Raw genomic sequence first — 17164 nt, 5'->3', positions numbered from 1 at the left:
GGTTACTCCGCCGGCGTTTGCAACCTGGTATGCTGCTTGGGCCTCGCCTGTCAGAAGAGGCGCTAAAAAGAACGGCCATTTTCCGATGGGCCAACCAGAGGCCCTGGCTGCCCTTTCAAAGTTTAACAGAAAAGCGTCCGGATCCTCTCCGGGGGTTGAGGAAACTCGATTTTCGATCTCGATCGTATCGAGCCGCCATTTTGTGTTCCGCCGCCATTTTGTGTTGCCCTCACTCAGGCAGCACGGCGAACGAGGTCTTTTCTGCTTTTCCTGCGGCATCGTGTCAAAATAGCCTTCTGCCTCTGTTTACGAGCTGGTGTTAGGGACTGGCCGAGTCCACTAATCCCTGTCTGGTCTGACTAATCCCTGTCTCAACTATCTGTTGGTTCGCACCATTCTTTCCTGATTTTATCTTATCTTCTGGCCTTCGCCGTTCTCTGCTCCTATTCTCTCGTTTCACAACTGTCCTCCAAAACACACAAACGTATCTTGCCACCTGCAAGTCAGTTGCGGACACGTTAATGAATCAACCTGTGGGGAGGGGTGACAAACACAGTTGGAGGAGAGGCTTCTTCGAGTTACTCGATACCTTAATTCTCAAGTTCTTTTCATTGGTAAAGCTTTGTTTTCGAACTCTTCTTATTGGCTCTTTATGTATGTATTGGGAGTGTTCTTGGTTAATCTGTATGTCATCCATGTACTATAAAAGATTGTGCGCCACGGAGTGAAGTGGCAGTCTCCTGAGAACATACCGAGTGTACTTCTAGGACAACTGTACTTAGCTGCAGCTAATAAATCTGATCTTCTACGCCCAACAGAGTGTCCTGTGTCTCTGTTAGATAAAGCAAGTGAACCCAGGAGATTAAGGCGTACCCTGCGCCGCCAGACCCATAAGGTTTCTGGTTCTTCAGGGTGTATTTTTGTAGAGACACCGTAGGGAGAGCGGAGACACCCTTGTTCAGTCTATGGCTGGTGGAAGTCGGGGAGGAGTCTTCCACCACTTTCAGAAGGGTCTCCATCTGAGCTTTCATGAGATCCCTAAAGGTATCCCTATCTGCTTGTGCGGAGGTTAGTTGCCGCTCGACTGCCCATTCGAGTTTGTTCTGTCCTTCCACAATGTGCTGTATAAGGTTCTCCATGGGGAATAGTCACTGAGAGGCTATCCTGCCCGCATTCTCCACCATATGTCACAGGAAGGAAGCGCGTCACACGTGGGTTGTGTGAAGGGATGTTATTTTATTACTGGATTGGACCCAATTGCACAGTCTGACGTTCATAGGGACAGGACACAAAACAAATCAAAGGGGCGACTCCCACGGGCTTCTTTCGGGGATGCGTTCTCCACCAGAGTGCTGCTCCTTGGGGCCTTTATTCTTCAGGGCGCAGATCAGGGCAGCCAGGCCAACATAGGAGGATATATGAAAAAAAGGAAAAGAAATGGCACGTTTTAGGGCTACGGTGCTCTGTGATCGCTTCCAGTGGGGGAGGGTGTGAGGGAAGTAACACCAGGCTCTCTCATCTAGGGCATTGTGAGGAGGGGAACTGTCACCAAGGTTGCGCAGGTATTCTTAGGGCTGAAAGGCAATCACCAACTCTCCCGCACTCACTCCAGCGACTCCCCTGTCCTCACAGACACACCGCCCGTCTCCCGGTTCCCCCGCAAGCGCTGATGCACCTGATCAAGCCACATCCCTCCGGGGGCGTGGCTGGGCGGATCGCAGGAACGTTGGCCTCCAGGCTCTCCGTCAGCAGGGACTGTGAGCATTTTTGGGAACTCCGAAACGCTTTCTCTCTCCGACTTGGCTCTCACGGTGTCTTCCTTCTTCCGTGTTTCTCCTTCTACAGGATAGGCTGCCCGATCTTTATCCCATGGTGACGTCGCGTGGCTCCGCCCCCAGAGGCTGGATGTGGGAGCTTCCGTATCCGTGTTAAAGGGCCAGGCATATGAAGCAGTATACGGTGAGGATCCGGCCTGGGCAGGCTCCCTATCCGGTGGCTGTAAAGGGAAGAAAGGGGCGGCTTCATTAGGTAGGCTCGGAGCTGGGCTCGCGCGGTCCAGACTCCGACAGTGTTGTAACAGTTTGCGGTGTAAAGCCCTGCGTTGTAAAAGTTTTTGCGGAGTAAAAACTGCAGGGTAAAAGCATGCAGGGTAAAAAATGTGGGGTAAAGGATGTTCCCCCCCTCGGGTTAGATGCACACAAGGCCAAATCAATTGTTGCTTGCTTGTGAAAAGTCACTGGGTCTGATGTGAATGAAATGATGGAAAATTCTAGGGCATAATTTGTGCAGGTATTTCCTGGCACCAGCACTTAATTCTTAACACCAGCACATTTTATGACGGTCTCCACAGGTTGGCACTGTGCTCCTATTTTTGACAGATTACATCTGTTTAGCAATGCAAAATGCACTAAAATAGTGAGTGCATTGTGTCCAGGCTATTTCTACTGGCATTTTGCAGCAAGTGCAGGAGCAGCCGGTGGTGTAAAATGCAGTTGCAATCTTTAACAATACCTTGTGCCCTGGCTCTTTTTTTTTTTTTTAAATTAAGCATTGGAGTGATCCTTTGTGTCAATGTATGACCTCAGTCATTTAAATAATTCCCTTTGGGTAAATTCACACTTAACACACCACTTCTACACGTGCAGCCTCACACCAGTAGGATGACAATGGACAAAAAGGATGTGATCAAAAAACAAATCTAAAAAGGATGCAAATTTATTCACAAAATCATAGGTACCATATACATCACAATACACAATAAATTTCATAAATATCTAACAGTCCCAACCAGAACTGTACAGAATTATTGAAAAACATCAGCAAAAGAGCAAAAAAGGTCTAAAATTAATACACATTTGTGCAAAGAACTAATTGAAGTACACAGAATTGTGAACAAAAAAGGAAAAATAATTCCTATTTCCAGAGAGGAAACCACTAAATCAAACAAAGATCAATTGTAACAGCTGTAGATATTTATCCAAATGCATTTATCCGATACAATTGTCACCACAGATTGAACGTAGTTTTCTCTTCAATAGGCATCGACGCGTTTCGGTGGGCACTAATATATGGCCATCACCTTCTTCAGGAAAATTACATAAAGTCCCAATCACAATATTAAAAATCTGTAAAAAATAAACATTTAAAAAAACCCATAATGTTGATAAAATACATAGGTCCCAGCCTTATTTGATACATCAACCCATTGTCCAAAACTCAACACACTGGTGATAAATTGAGGCTATCACATACAGTTCACACATATGACCATACTCCCCACAACTTGAAAACAGATAGCAGGCTAGAAACGCCCTAACTATCAGGATATATATCTCCACTAATACATTCAATTACCAAAGATCACCCATACAGTCCAATCGTTCCATGAAATTTGTTTCGGGCTAAAAAAGTCCCATCAATACATTAAAAGGGGGCCATCAAACCTCCCTGGTACATTTCAACAAGCATTGGCATAGCCAATAGGTCTCGCCTTTGGGGCCTTATAAGTGTCTAACCATGCAACAGTTAATGTTGTTGCACCAAGGATATTTTGCTGCATAACTAAATACTTATAAGGTACCAAAAGCGAGACCTATTGGCTATGCCAATGCTTGTTTTCTTGGACTGCAGTGAGAGCATTCACATCGATGTGCGCATGCTCATTTTGCTCACTAGTAGTGGAGTTCAAGTCATGACGTCATGATGTCATGCAGGGTAAGCCAGTTGGAGGAGGAAGGGAAATCCTTTAAAGAGAGCCATTTTCTCTCAGGATTTCCCCTCTCTTTTTGCAGTGCAGGAGCAACGTCGTGGTGGTGCCAGCCTTGACATTGTGGGATGATTAGGAGACAGACGACCACAGGCAGCCTGCTCCATCACGACCCTGCTCTGACCTTTCACACTGAGCGTCAAGGCTGCAGTGTAATCCAGCAACAAGTGAAGCGCAGAGAGAGGAACTGCGTGATCCTGCCCCAGCCCTAACAGTACCAGGAAGTTAGAAGTTGAAATCGACCTCACTTAATGGTTTGGACGTCGTGTTTTCCAAAGGTAGGATAATTTGAGTGGTTTGGTATTTTTATGGCTAATACTTAAATATACCTTTTTGCCTATTTTATTATCCTTTGCTGGATGCGACTTTATGATTTTCTTAAGCACACAATGCTAGTTATCTTGATTAAGACTACACCCCTACTTAGATTGGCCACACCCCTTTATGAGGTTTGCCCCACCCCCTTTAGAGCACCCTAGGTTTCTCACACTTAAAGCCCTGCCAAGCACTATATAAATGCAAACCCTTCCCTCGGCTATCGCTCCACTATCCATTTTCAATCCAAATAACAGACTCACATGTTCACCACTCAAATTAATTTCATATTTCCCTGTGCTATTTCATCACCAATCTTTTTTGGGTTCGGGAATAGCGTGCTACTCGCCGAAAAGCGCCTTGATGCCTCCTTGGGGGTATGCACTATATAAATGCAATTACAATGCAGTAGAAACGAGACTAGAAAGCTAGTCATCAAATCAGAAGCAGTACATGAGCTAGACAATGAAGCCATCTAACCACGAGAAAGGGGGCATATACCCAAAGTGAACTCTAACGTGAGTGTTTCATGTTGAAGTCAAGAGGTTTCTTACAAAATCTGAGTGACGCATTGGCGTCGCCGCCGCTCTCGCCACTGTCCAATGAGAGAGGGAGTGATCTGAGAGTGGGTGTATCCAGTCTAGGTTTGAACTGCGGGCAGGCTACAGCGTGATTGGATGAAAGGTGACGTCGGAAAATGTCTCGAGTCACCAGGCGAGCGTTAAGCATCGAGCGCAGCAAGAAAGAACAACTCGCGGAGCAGCAGAAGCTCCAGCTGCCGAAGGAGGAGCGCGACAGCGCTCTTTGCCAGTCCACAACATGTGGCCGCTACAGGCTCCGCGACCTTCTGGTATTTCAGTGCAACCAGTGCTACACGGTGCTGGGGGACTATGTGCAAATGTGTGGCCAGGACAAGAAACTTGACTGCGTCATCTGATTGTGTGAGTTAGACTGGGCGGGGTCAGATGGGTGGGCAAGACACTTAGTAGAGTGGGGCGTGTCATAGGTCTGCTTTGATGCCTGGGCAGAGCTGAGTCGGGTTTGGAAGTGGTGGAGGTGGGCGAGCAACCACATTACCAAAGGAAGCAGACAGAGCCGAGTTAAGGGGCTTGCTCGGATCTTTGAGCCAGTTCATGATTGGAGTCCTGAAATGATGAGTTATGTAATCATGCATCAAACTTTGTAAAGTTTGATAAAGTGTCTTCAGAGTTTTTTTTTAAAACGGTAACATGTGGAAGCTTTGACATCAATAAGGCACATTAACCCTCTCCACTGAGAAGTACTTATTAAAAGTGATAGATTTGTACAACTTGTAGTATGAACTCGCATATTTACAAGTGCGGTCATAGCCGATAATGTAAAAATATTTTTAATGAAATAAAAAATTTGCCCTAGGTCAGGCAATTCAAGTGGGGGAACCAACCGCTTTTTATCAAGGTTTTATGGTTTCACCCTACAAACCAGCCAGTAAATGGTTATCTATTTGTCTGACCTGTTGAGGCCTTGTTTTAACCGCTTTTCTGCCATTTTTAAAATACAGCGCAAACTCGACAAGGTCACATGCATGTTTGATAGGTGCTGGGAGATGAAGTGATTAGGATGGGATGTCGAGCCTTGTTCCCGAGTTCCACAGTCGGCGGCTCTGGCCGTAAACACACATGATGTTTAGATGGAGGGTGGCAGGCAGTAGCCACAAAAAAACGCAGCTCGTTAAAGGCTCGAGGTTCCAACAAGACCTCTCCAGGGTCCTGGCTCGAGCCTTTAGTGGCTCGCCCACCTCTAGGTAGTAGTGAGTGACATGTGGGTAGTGTTGAAGAGTCAGGCATGTGGTCGATAATCACTGCAATTATTCGGCAATGGAGGGACACTGCAAATAAGACCGAGCTTTACAACAGCAACATGTGCACGACGAATATTGTAGCAAGAAGCAAATAATTGCTTATTTTTGTGACGTGCTTGTCAGGCATTTTACGTCGCATATGGACATTTTAATAACGTTTGATCATTTGAGGACAAAGAAATATTGTGTTAATATATGCAAGTAGTGGAAAGTGTTGCTATTATGGGGAAACTGCTGTGGAAGCACAATAAATAGCATTGATATTTTGGAGTCAGACGTGGGGACCAAGATGATAGCGTGGACACCAGACACTGGCATGGGACTGGGTTGGACTTTGCATGTTGATTTTAGATGTCATAGCTAAATACAGTGCCTTGATGGTGTGTAAGGTTTACAACACTGGCTTTTTTGGTTGACGTGCAGTCGATCATCACATTGACAAGGGTACCAGAGCCTGAAATGTGGTCGATCATCACATTGACAAGGGTACTAGAGCCTGAAATGCGATGGCTTCGGGTACTTTGACATGAGGTAGTTTCTAAGGAACTTGTACGTATTATGTACATTTCAACAACAAAATAGTTTGTATAGCAAACGATATAAACAAGAAGAGAGCTCGCATCAGGAGTAACAATCATTGATCACGATCAAAGCGAAAGACGTGCGGCCGAGTGGTGCTCATGACCCGTGAAAGACCGATGGCCTCTACGCGCGTGCATGCTCGCGTGAACTCAAGCGCTAAGTCAGCCAGTAGCACTTTGAAAACTCACCTACTAAATGTCTCTCCGTGCCAGCGCATGCGCTGGGCTCAGCGAGACCTAAAAATGGCACCCGCCAATGTTACTTATATTTATGTAGAATTAACATCATCAGTGAAACAGCACCCATTTGTCTACCTGTTTTTCCAAGGCATACAAGGCCTCCAGAACAAAGCTGCCAACTGGTACTCGAAAGGCTCAATACCTGCATTAGAGGAAAGTTACGTCACCCAGATTAGCCGTTATGGGTATACATTCTGCCTATTGTCTATATTCAAGCCGCGTGTGGTTACCTTCAATTAGGTGTGATATATAACACAATATCGTGCGGTATCCGCTACAAATTAGGCCGTCACTGTATTTCAGTAAGGTCCTCCAAAGCCATACGAAAAATTCGATCTGAAAAGATATTATCCTTTTAGAGCCTCAATGTATCTAGCTCCTATTCCAACATGCATTACAACATCACACGCTGCCCAAACACTGAACGCAACAGTTTCTACATTCTTTTACATAATAAGGCACCACCAAATGGTATGTCGAGATCGGCAAAACTCCCTACCCTCTGTCCCTGTCTACAAGTATCGGCCGGGGATTATGGTCGGACTACCCCGCAAAACCAGTCACATAGATAGCCTCCCATTTAGTAACTCGATGCGTATCCCCGAGCCAAAAAGGTCCCAAACTTACCTTTAATGATTCCGTTTCTTCAAACAAGCGGTCCGTTGCACACCCGCGAATAAGTTCTAAAAACAGTCCCGAAACAAGATCTGTGAAAACACAGACAAAAGGGACTTCGTCACATCTACGGAGAATGTATTTAACGTAAATAGAAAAGCCTCAAAAAGGACTCCATTCACCCTAACGCGATGCGATAGCACGTACCTGTGTTAAAATGACGATATCACTCGGGGTATATGCCTCCGGTAGTCGATATCAATCACACTACCAAACCACCTACACTTCAAATAGGCCCGCTCCGCGGCCAAACGCCCGGAAGTAAAAATCCACTTCCGGTTCTTTCAAATCTAACTCTCTGACACCAGACGAGCAAATAGTCCGCCATCTTGGGAGTATAATCCTGAAGATAAGAATATACTCCAAGTGCCTAAAGAAATGTATTACTAAGACGTGCTGAATAGATATATTTAATGCGCTTTAATCAGAATGTGTTAAAAATTATGCTAAAGTATTTAGACGCATACACACATATTTACAGATGTGATATTTTCGTTCAAAGCACTCTCTCACCTAGGAATGCAGGCTGTAATACACAGCACGAAAAAACTTCATAGCAACATGGCTATGCTTCAGAGATACTTAACATCACACAGAAAAGCCCTTTCCCCACTCCAAATGAATAAAAGCATGTATTGCACGTCTTAGTTTACTTTCGCTATGCCTACACTCGATCACTACTATAGCCCAAGCTATCCTGTTAGGGCCCCGCCGCATATGCCAAGAGAGCTCAGACAAACCAACATACTGGTAAATTAATCCACTATGATTTACTCTTTCAGTCAGGTTAACGAGAACATCAAGAAGCGGAAAGCTGCCATCTACATGGCCCCTAAGACGCACTCTCATTCCTCCCTAGAGTTTAACCCACTACGTACAGTATTAAAGTGGGAAATATACCACTGTTCACGCGCTTTGCGTTTAGAATGGATATTTCCACCTCTCTTGCCTAGCTTGACCTTTTCCAAAATAAACCATAGGAAATCATTCTCCCCGTGGCCATATTCCAAGAAATGAGGCACAAGAGGTGCGGTAAGCTTTTTAGTTTTAATGGCCGACCTATGTTATTGAAATCTGGTACGTACCTCTCTACCAGTCTCTCCCACGTAGCCCAAGCCACATGGGCACAGTAGGAGGTAGATAGCATTCTTGCTCCTGCAGTTGTTAAGAGTCCTCGATTTAATGAGGCAACCATTATGTGTAATTTCTTTAGTTTGTAGGCATTGTGGACATATGTTACATGTACCACATCTAACATTTCCAATTGCCGGGGTGTTTAAAATTGTTCTATGTGTGTCCTGATTATCCTCACGGTATGTATGCACTAGCATATCTCTCAAATATTTATTCTTTTTAAATGCATACAACGGTCACTCTAACTTGACTTCCTCCTCATGGTTTAATATGTGCTAATTTTTGTTAACTACATTTTTAATCTGATTGCTGAAATTAGAAAATGTACTCACAAACACCACCTTATTAGGTGGTTCTTTCTTGCAGACAGGTTTGTTAACCAATGCATCACGGTCATAGAACCTTGCTTGCTTTAAAGAGTGTGATAGGAGCTTTTTAGGATAGCCTCTATCTCTAAATTTTGGCTTCAATTCATCAGCATGCTTAAAAAAATCTTTCGGATCAGAACAATTCCTCCTCAGGCGGAGAAACTGGCTGAAAGGAATGCTGTCTCTCTGTGATTTTGGATGAAAACTTGAGAAGTGGAGAAGAGTATTCTTGGCCATAGGCTTCGTAAACAACTCCACTTCCAAGACTCCATTAATATCTTTAATAGAAATATCAAGAAAATCAACTTTAGTTTTGCTATAATGTGACGTAAATTTCAGGATAGGGTCACCCAAATTCAACCAGTTTAAAAATGTTTCTACTCCTTCAGTAGCCACTTCCCAAATGAAAAAGATGTCATCAATGTAGCGGTACCAGCCCACTACATTTTCATAGCAAGGGGCTACCTCGTTGTAGATGTGTCTGGCTTCAAACTGCCCTACGTACAGACAAGCCAGACTAGGGGCACAGGTGGCCCCCATACTGGTCCCCTTCATCTGCTTGAAGTATTCATCTTTAAGTTGTGAATGTATGAGGAGCCAAATTCATACTTTTTTTAACGCTGTGAAGAGGACTCAGCCTTGTGTAAGGGATCTCCTACTTATGACTAATAGCTACTAATCCTGGTCTTTTTGTAAGATAAATCTCACCTTAAGGTGTTATAGAACAGAGGCACCAGAGGCCTGTGCTTGCTATAGGGTGTTGACTTTCCTTGTTCTTAAAAAAAAGAAGATTCCCATTCACTGCATATTTTGACATGTCTCTGCCTCAAAGAGACTCAGAAGCTTTAGCAAACAGCCGGCTTCCTTAATAAACCTTAACTAGGGGTGAGCGAAGTTGCAACACTTTTATCAAACTATCTACAGTAACTTTACAGTGTCACGAAGATTGGGATGTTTTTAGCATGTCCTCTTTTGTGTGAATATCATGCCTTTCAGACAATTTAAAACAAAAAAAATAGTTCTGCATAAGATATTCTCCAGAGATAGCAGTTAGTGTTCTTTTCCTGTGCAATAACATTGTGTGTAAGAGAAAACTATTTTGCATACATTTCCCAGATTGGCTGTGTTCGATTGCAATGAAAATAATCTTACTATACGGAGAAACCTATCTCATAAAGTGGGAAAACAATTGCACAGGACAGGGCATATCAGGAATGTTTGCAACCTCTGATATGGGTGCTAATCAATAAAGTTGCATTACTTCATTGGTGAAAAAAAGATTAATACACTCTGTTAGACCCGGGATCCCTGGTTGGCTGAGGTAGGTACCTTAGGCCAAGTAGGGACCCACGTTCCAACGTCATGGAAAGAAAGGTCACCTTTGTAGATAGCCCCGCTCACCCCCTCGGTAGCTTGGCAGGAGCAGTCAGGCTTATCTCCATGGCAAATGTGTTAAGTAATTTCAACCACACTCACAATAATCCACTGATGACACCACAAATAGACTCCACACAAGTTATGTAAAAACGAATATAAACTTTATGTAAAAAGATATACGATAAGACCACAAAATATAAAACAACATATGAGGTTGCGTAATATTTCTCCTGGCAGGTTGTTAGGCCAGCTAGCCCTTGTAAGTTCTGGCGATATCAATGCGCACTTCTAAACATTCTCCTGTACTCCTAAAATCATAAACAGTCGTAATGCTAGAATCAGATACTTGTGCAATGTAATAATACTGTCATGCATAACGTAACAACCAGGCACTTTGCAAGATCAAATAATGCAATGCGCTATAGCACCACCCGATATGTTGCTCTGCAACAATAAGGCAATGCAGATACACTAATCAGGTAATTCGTTATAGAGGAGTAATGCAATGCGCAATACGCTAATCAGGTAGATCGTTATTCAGAAACAATTCAATGCGTCAGATGACAATCAGGTAGTTTGTGACGCAGATAAAAATACCATGCATTATACACTAATCAGGTAGTTCGGTATGCAGGAATAATGCAATGCATAATACTTTAATCATGTACTCCGTTATACAGAAATGATGCAATGTGTAATACGACAGTCAGGTACTCTGTTCTTCAGAAATGGAATAATGCGTAATACACTCAGGCCCTGATCACCGGGCCTTAGGCAGTCTCTCCGCCTCTCACAGTTGCCCCTCGCACAGTACGATGTAATCCCAAAGTGCAGCTACGCACTCCGGCCCCTGTACCACCACTCCTTTGGCGATACGGGCCGCAACACGACCCAAAGCAGAGGTTCAAGCTGCCAACCTGAGAGAGAGGCCAAGAGCGTCTCCCTCCGAGCCCGTACCCCGCCCCAGGAGTCGACACATGTTACCTGGGGGCATGAACTCACTCTCCTCCCCTCGGTCAGAGGCTGGGCCTCCAATGCAGCTTTGTGAAATGGCAACAGCGGCTCGAGCTGGCAACTCAGCTCCTCCGGGACTGCCGGTCCGGGCCGCTTCACTTACGAAGATCTTAGGCTGCCACAAACCACACGCACACAGCGTCGCTGAATCTTCCTTCACTCTGGGTGCACGATCACTGGACACTCCACACACGAGTCTCCGGCTGCACGAAGATCACACGCACAGCGTTGCTGAGACTCACTTTCCACCGGTGCACACGATAACACACGGCAAATCCTCACGAAGGTCTCTCGGTGCCCCACGCACCTGCACACAAATGTGTTGAGACTCACTTGGATTCCGGTGCACACGATCACAAGGCCAATCCTCACGAAAGTCTGGCGGTGCACAACGCACCCACACACAACGGCGTTGAGACTCACTTGGCTTCCGGTGCACACGATCACAAGGCAAATCTTCATAAAGGTCTGACTGTGCACAACGCACCTGCACACAATGGCATTGAGACTCACTTGGATTCCGGTGCACAATGTCACTGGACAATCCTCACAAAGGTGTTCAGGCTGCACAAAACACGCACACACAGTGCCACTGAGACTCATTTGGACGCCAGGTGCCTACGATCACAGATAGTCCTTACGAGGGTCTCAGACTGCAACAGCCGCGCTCACACAGCGCCGCTGAGACTCTCCTGGAAACTTCTATGTTCCCGTGTTTCCGAACAGGGAGCCAGCTCACCTCAGGCCCTTGGGGATAGTTACTTCAGGGCACAGCACACCGCAAAGTCCTTCAAGCAGGGGGATACAGCACACAGCAAAGTCCCTTTAGCCTTTCCTTGGTTGAAACTGCAGGCCAGCCCCAGATCACACAGCAAGAGCAGTCCTATCCAGCAGTCTCTTCAGTTGTTTCTTCCTTGGCAAAGGTCCTCTTGACCACGAAGTAGCTCCAGTCTTGTTCACACTTGATCAAGCCATTCTCCAAAGTCCAGGGGCTTCAGTTCTCTTAGTTATATCCCTCAATAGCTTTGAAGTTTTTGTGCTTCAGGGGGCACTGACCCCTGCTCAAAGCCAGCAGCGCCAGGATTGGCTTAGGGCACCGTTACTACTCGCCCGCCTGTCCATTAGGAGAACGAGGTTTGAGCCTTTGCAGAACAGACACTAGTGCGCATGACTGGGCACGGCTGAAAAATTCGCCAACCTTCCCGACTCATGCGCACATGTGCTGCTGCCTGCTGCCCCTGGTCTGACAATCATGTCAGTCAACATGCTGCCGGACCGCCCACCCCCTTCAGACTCTGAAGGGGGTGTGTGGACCAACATCATGCTGACTGACATGATTGTCAGTTCTCCCTCTGCGTTTTTGAACCTAAGTAAACTGTTTTACTTAAGTTCAGAGACGTAGAGGGAGCTGTGGGCGGGGGGGCTACACCCCAACGCCCCAATGGACGCAGCACGCCTGGCACATTCTTCCTTTGATTAGTGAGGGTCTGGATTCTCAATCACTCAGCAGTAGATGGGACAATTGTTTTATAACAGCGGCCCAGACCTCTTCACCTCTATGGGCTTCTCTCCCCCTACACTCCAGATGCAGGTCAACCTGTTGCTGTCTCACCTCCTCCCCTGGGTCAAGACATTCCCCAGATGCTATCACTTTCAAATCCAGACAGTCAATCCACAGCCAGGCAGAGACACACAGAAATGTCAGAGCACAAAAACACAGCCACTTTTAAAAGAGTGGCTTTTGAACACACAATGCAAAAACCACCTACATCAAAAGATGTGTTATTACATTGTGGGTTCAGGCATACTAAACCTCACCTTTCCATCTTAAGCCTTTGGGAAGACAGGCTGGAAAACATATTACACAGCCTTCCCATTCTGTACTATGGGCAAGACGGCCTTTCAACAGTGAAAAACGAAATGGAGATTATTTCACTGTCAGGACATGACACACACCTTAGTACATGTCCTACCTTTCACATGCACTACACCCTGTCCAGGGGGGACCCTAGACCTACCATAGGGGTATCTTAGGTGCACAGAAAGGAAAGGGTAACGTCCGGCAAGAGAGTGCACTTGACAGAACAACATGGCAGTTTCACAAACTGCGCGCAGGCCCTGCATGGCAGGCCTGAGTTCCCTTTTTAAGGCTACTTGTGTGGGTGTCACAAATAGTGCTGCAGGCCCACTAATAGCATTTGCATTACCAGCCCTGGCACACATAGCGCACTTTACTAGGGACTTTACTAGTAAGGCAAACATACCAATCATGGACAACCAATTACCATTACTTTATACAGGGAACACTTACACTTTGACACTGGTTAGCAGTGGCAAAGTGTCCAAGGCATCTAAATTGGCAACACCATGTCAGAAAAAAGGTCTATTGGGAAAGCAAAAAGTTTAGGGACTTTAGTCAAAAAGGAGCAAGTCCTACACACTCATAGTCTCCAAATCTGAGGCAGTGGAAAGGCTTGCCTGCTAGTACAAACAGGTTGCCCCTCAGAGTTCTACTTACTAGGGGCCTTATGCCATGGGTACTAGTAAGTAAGGGGGGAGGGGGCAGAGCTGCTAGGGATTAAAATTAGGACCGTAAGAGTTGCCTTTCAAATTAGGACTTTCTGGGGAATCAGTAATTCTGCGTTGATTCCTTGAGTAATTCCTGATTCCCCCTTAAGTATTTTAACTGGAGGCTCCACCTGCTTCAAGTGGATCTTTAAATTCCTTCTTGAGAGGTAACTCCTCTACTGACTAGATTGGGACTGTAAGGGACCTTGTAACACAGCCTTAAATACCTCTAAGTGGCATTTCCACTTAGGTGAACTGGGAGGTACCAAAAGGTACACTTTATCCACATTTTGTACATCAATATAACACCAGTCCCCTATGGGCAACTAATTTCTAAGTCAGAACAAGCAGCTACACAAATTAACAATCAGGATTTTCATCGCCTTCCACTAACGTAATTCTTACCTCATATCACAGATTAGGAAAAGGCATTTACAATTACAAACTGTGGCCTTATTACTCCCAGAGTGCACTTTCCTTGTTTGCACCACAGCGCACCTTTCAAAAGGTGGGCCAGGCGCAAACAGTGAAAGTGTGCCTATTATGGTGAATGCGCTGCCCTCAAGGTAGCCGTGAACTCGAGCTGCCCTAGGGGCAGCAGATTCAAGTGAAATACGGAGCGACTGTTTAGAAGCCGCTCCGGGTTTCACTGCGCAGGCAGCAACCCACCTGCACTTTCAAGAGGGGAGAGAGATCCCCTTGTAGACAAGGGCAGTAAGTGACTGCACCTGCCTGTGGGGAGATGCCTGTGGGGTCCACGGGACCCCTGATTCCCACCCGAGTGCTGCCCTCTAGGGGCACACTGTCAGTGTACCACTTTTTGTGGCCTACTATCAGTGCGTCTCCTGATGGCTTCTTTGTCTTTGAGCCCACGTCTCTAATACAGCACAGGTGCAGAGGTAAAAGATGCCCTCATTTGCATGCGGACACACCCCCATGCAAATTATGAAATGCCTTCTCATGATGGTGCTTATCATTACTACAGAAGGGGGCGCACAAACATTTGCAGCCCCTTCTGTAATGCCACTTTGCTCTGGGGCCGCACAAAGAGGGCACACAAATTGAGGAAGATTTCTTCTGGTGTCCAATGTTAGCTACTTGAATAAAATTTGTGCTCAGGAATTCTTCAAAATATAGATCAAGCCAATATTGAGTGTGTCATTGACTACCTATAAATGATATAAAATCATCTATCTCAAAGCTCACCTATAATTATAGCAATAAAATAATAACAATAGTAATGATACATTTGGTGGTCTCGCGCCTAGACTACAGGAACTCTCTTCCTAGGGTCACCCAAATACGTGCTGAATAGACTGAAGGTGGTACAAAATGCAGCAGCCAGGTTATACCTAGATATGAATCAGCGAAAGAGGCTCTGGAAACACTCTCCTGGCATCCGGTGCAGGCCAGGGTCAAGTTCAAAGAACTGTGCATAGCACATAGGGTCTTGAACTGAAAAGGGCCAACTTTACTCAGGGCCCTGGTCACACCCTACACACCGGAAAGAGCCCTAAAATCTTCTTCAGATCGCCTTGCCAAAACCACAAGGATTAGGGAGGAAGATCCTTCACGCATTTATTGCCAAAACTTTGGAACTCCATGCCCATAGAACTGAGATTCCTTACAGATGAGATTGCCTTCAGTAAAAAACTGAAGAGATGGCTATTCCCAGATTGAGTCACTGGTACCCGCTCTCTACTGCTCCGTAGCGCTGGAAAGCCCTTAGGCAGCTATGCGCTCTACAAAACTCATAAACATAAACATTTGAACAGTAGCAATATTCTATGTAACGTATTTTTTTGATATCATCAAAATATTTTTCTGAATATGTCTGCTATAGTGTTTCACACCTCAGTGACGGCGAGTCTGCTTCTGATGGACAAATACAGTGTATTCATGGTAATAGGTTTTTTCATTGTTTATTCGGGTTTCACATAGTGCTTTACATTACGTCAGTGGTGTCACTGTGCCCGCGAGAGGAAAACAAATCAGTAAAGACAAATAGAGTATTGACAGGAATGTGGCATTTCTCATTAAAAGGTACAATAAGTATAACAAAGAGTATTTCAGGCACAACTTCAAAAATGAAGAAGCCTTCAAGTTTGCTATGCTTTCATCTACACTGTTCAGGAACAAGATGTTCTTTTAATCTTGGAGGTGCGCCTGGTCTATTCTTTGAAGTAAAGTCATACCTGAGTAAACGCTTTCTACTGTCAGGCGCACTCAGACTTATAGAAAATGGATTTACTCCGATGCAGCTCGTGGTGGTGCTAGTTAAAAGACAGCTTGTGAAGAAAGATCCTGCCTACTTTGCCACTCAAAGTTTTCACTCATGCATGTTGCATCAGTCCTCCGACATTAATTATTACTGATGCAGTTTAATTTACTCACAGTTCAGTTATTTTGCTGCTCAGTGTCCTCACAGTTGAAATGTTTTAGGCAAATACTTCCTCATTTCTTTTTTAAGGCAGTCAAATGTCTCCAGTTCAGACTTTTTAGTAGTCAAATACTTGCTCAGCTAAAATGAGACATATGCTAACACTTATTTCATGGTTTTTGGCTAATTATCAGAGAACAAACATCCATTCCTATCAGTTTACACCTGCTTTATTATTCCTGCAATAAAATACTAAACAAAGTGTGGTGCTTCCCATCAGCTCAAACTATCAATTGAAGTCACTTATGAGGAGCAATATTTAACATTTCACAAGTGTGGTTCACAGGCTTACATGCTGCACCAGTCCTCCCATGATGCTTTATGGTAGATGGGGTTCAATGCAACCACAGCTGGCAGTTTAGTCTACTTACATTTACATTTTTATTCACTCATTATGTACTGGGAAAGCTCTCACATGCTTCATGCTTTTGACCTTTCTTTTAATATATTTATATATATATATTTACCAAACCGTTTGAAACAGCAAGAAGACAAAAAGTGCAAAATAGTAATTCATATCAACAAGAAAACTCACAAACTGAGATAAGTTTCAGCTCCAGGACACCCTTGGGTAACAGTGCGCTTTACAAGCCTAAATAACATAACATAACATACTGGTTCGGAAATTGCACAAGAGGAATCTATGAGGAAAGGAGGAGGAACAACAAGACTAACAGTTGCAGATGAATTCCATTTTTTACAGCTGGATCAAAGAACAGATCACAGAACAACGAGAGGACGAGGAAGACCAAGAGGAAAAGGAAACAGAGGAGAGGGGGCCAATGGCACAAAAGAAACATGCGAAGAAACAACAGGTAGATCAATGCAGTCCAATTCGAGACAGAT

This window comes from Triturus cristatus, chromosome 5_2, assembly GCF_964204655.1.
Source record: "Triturus cristatus chromosome 5_2, aTriCri1.1, whole genome shotgun sequence".
In the NCBI taxonomy this organism is placed as follows: Eukaryota; Metazoa; Chordata; class Amphibia; order Caudata; family Salamandridae; genus Triturus; species Triturus cristatus.
The sequence above is the reverse complement of the archived record's forward strand: the minus strand, read 5'-3'. Positions refer to the sequence as shown.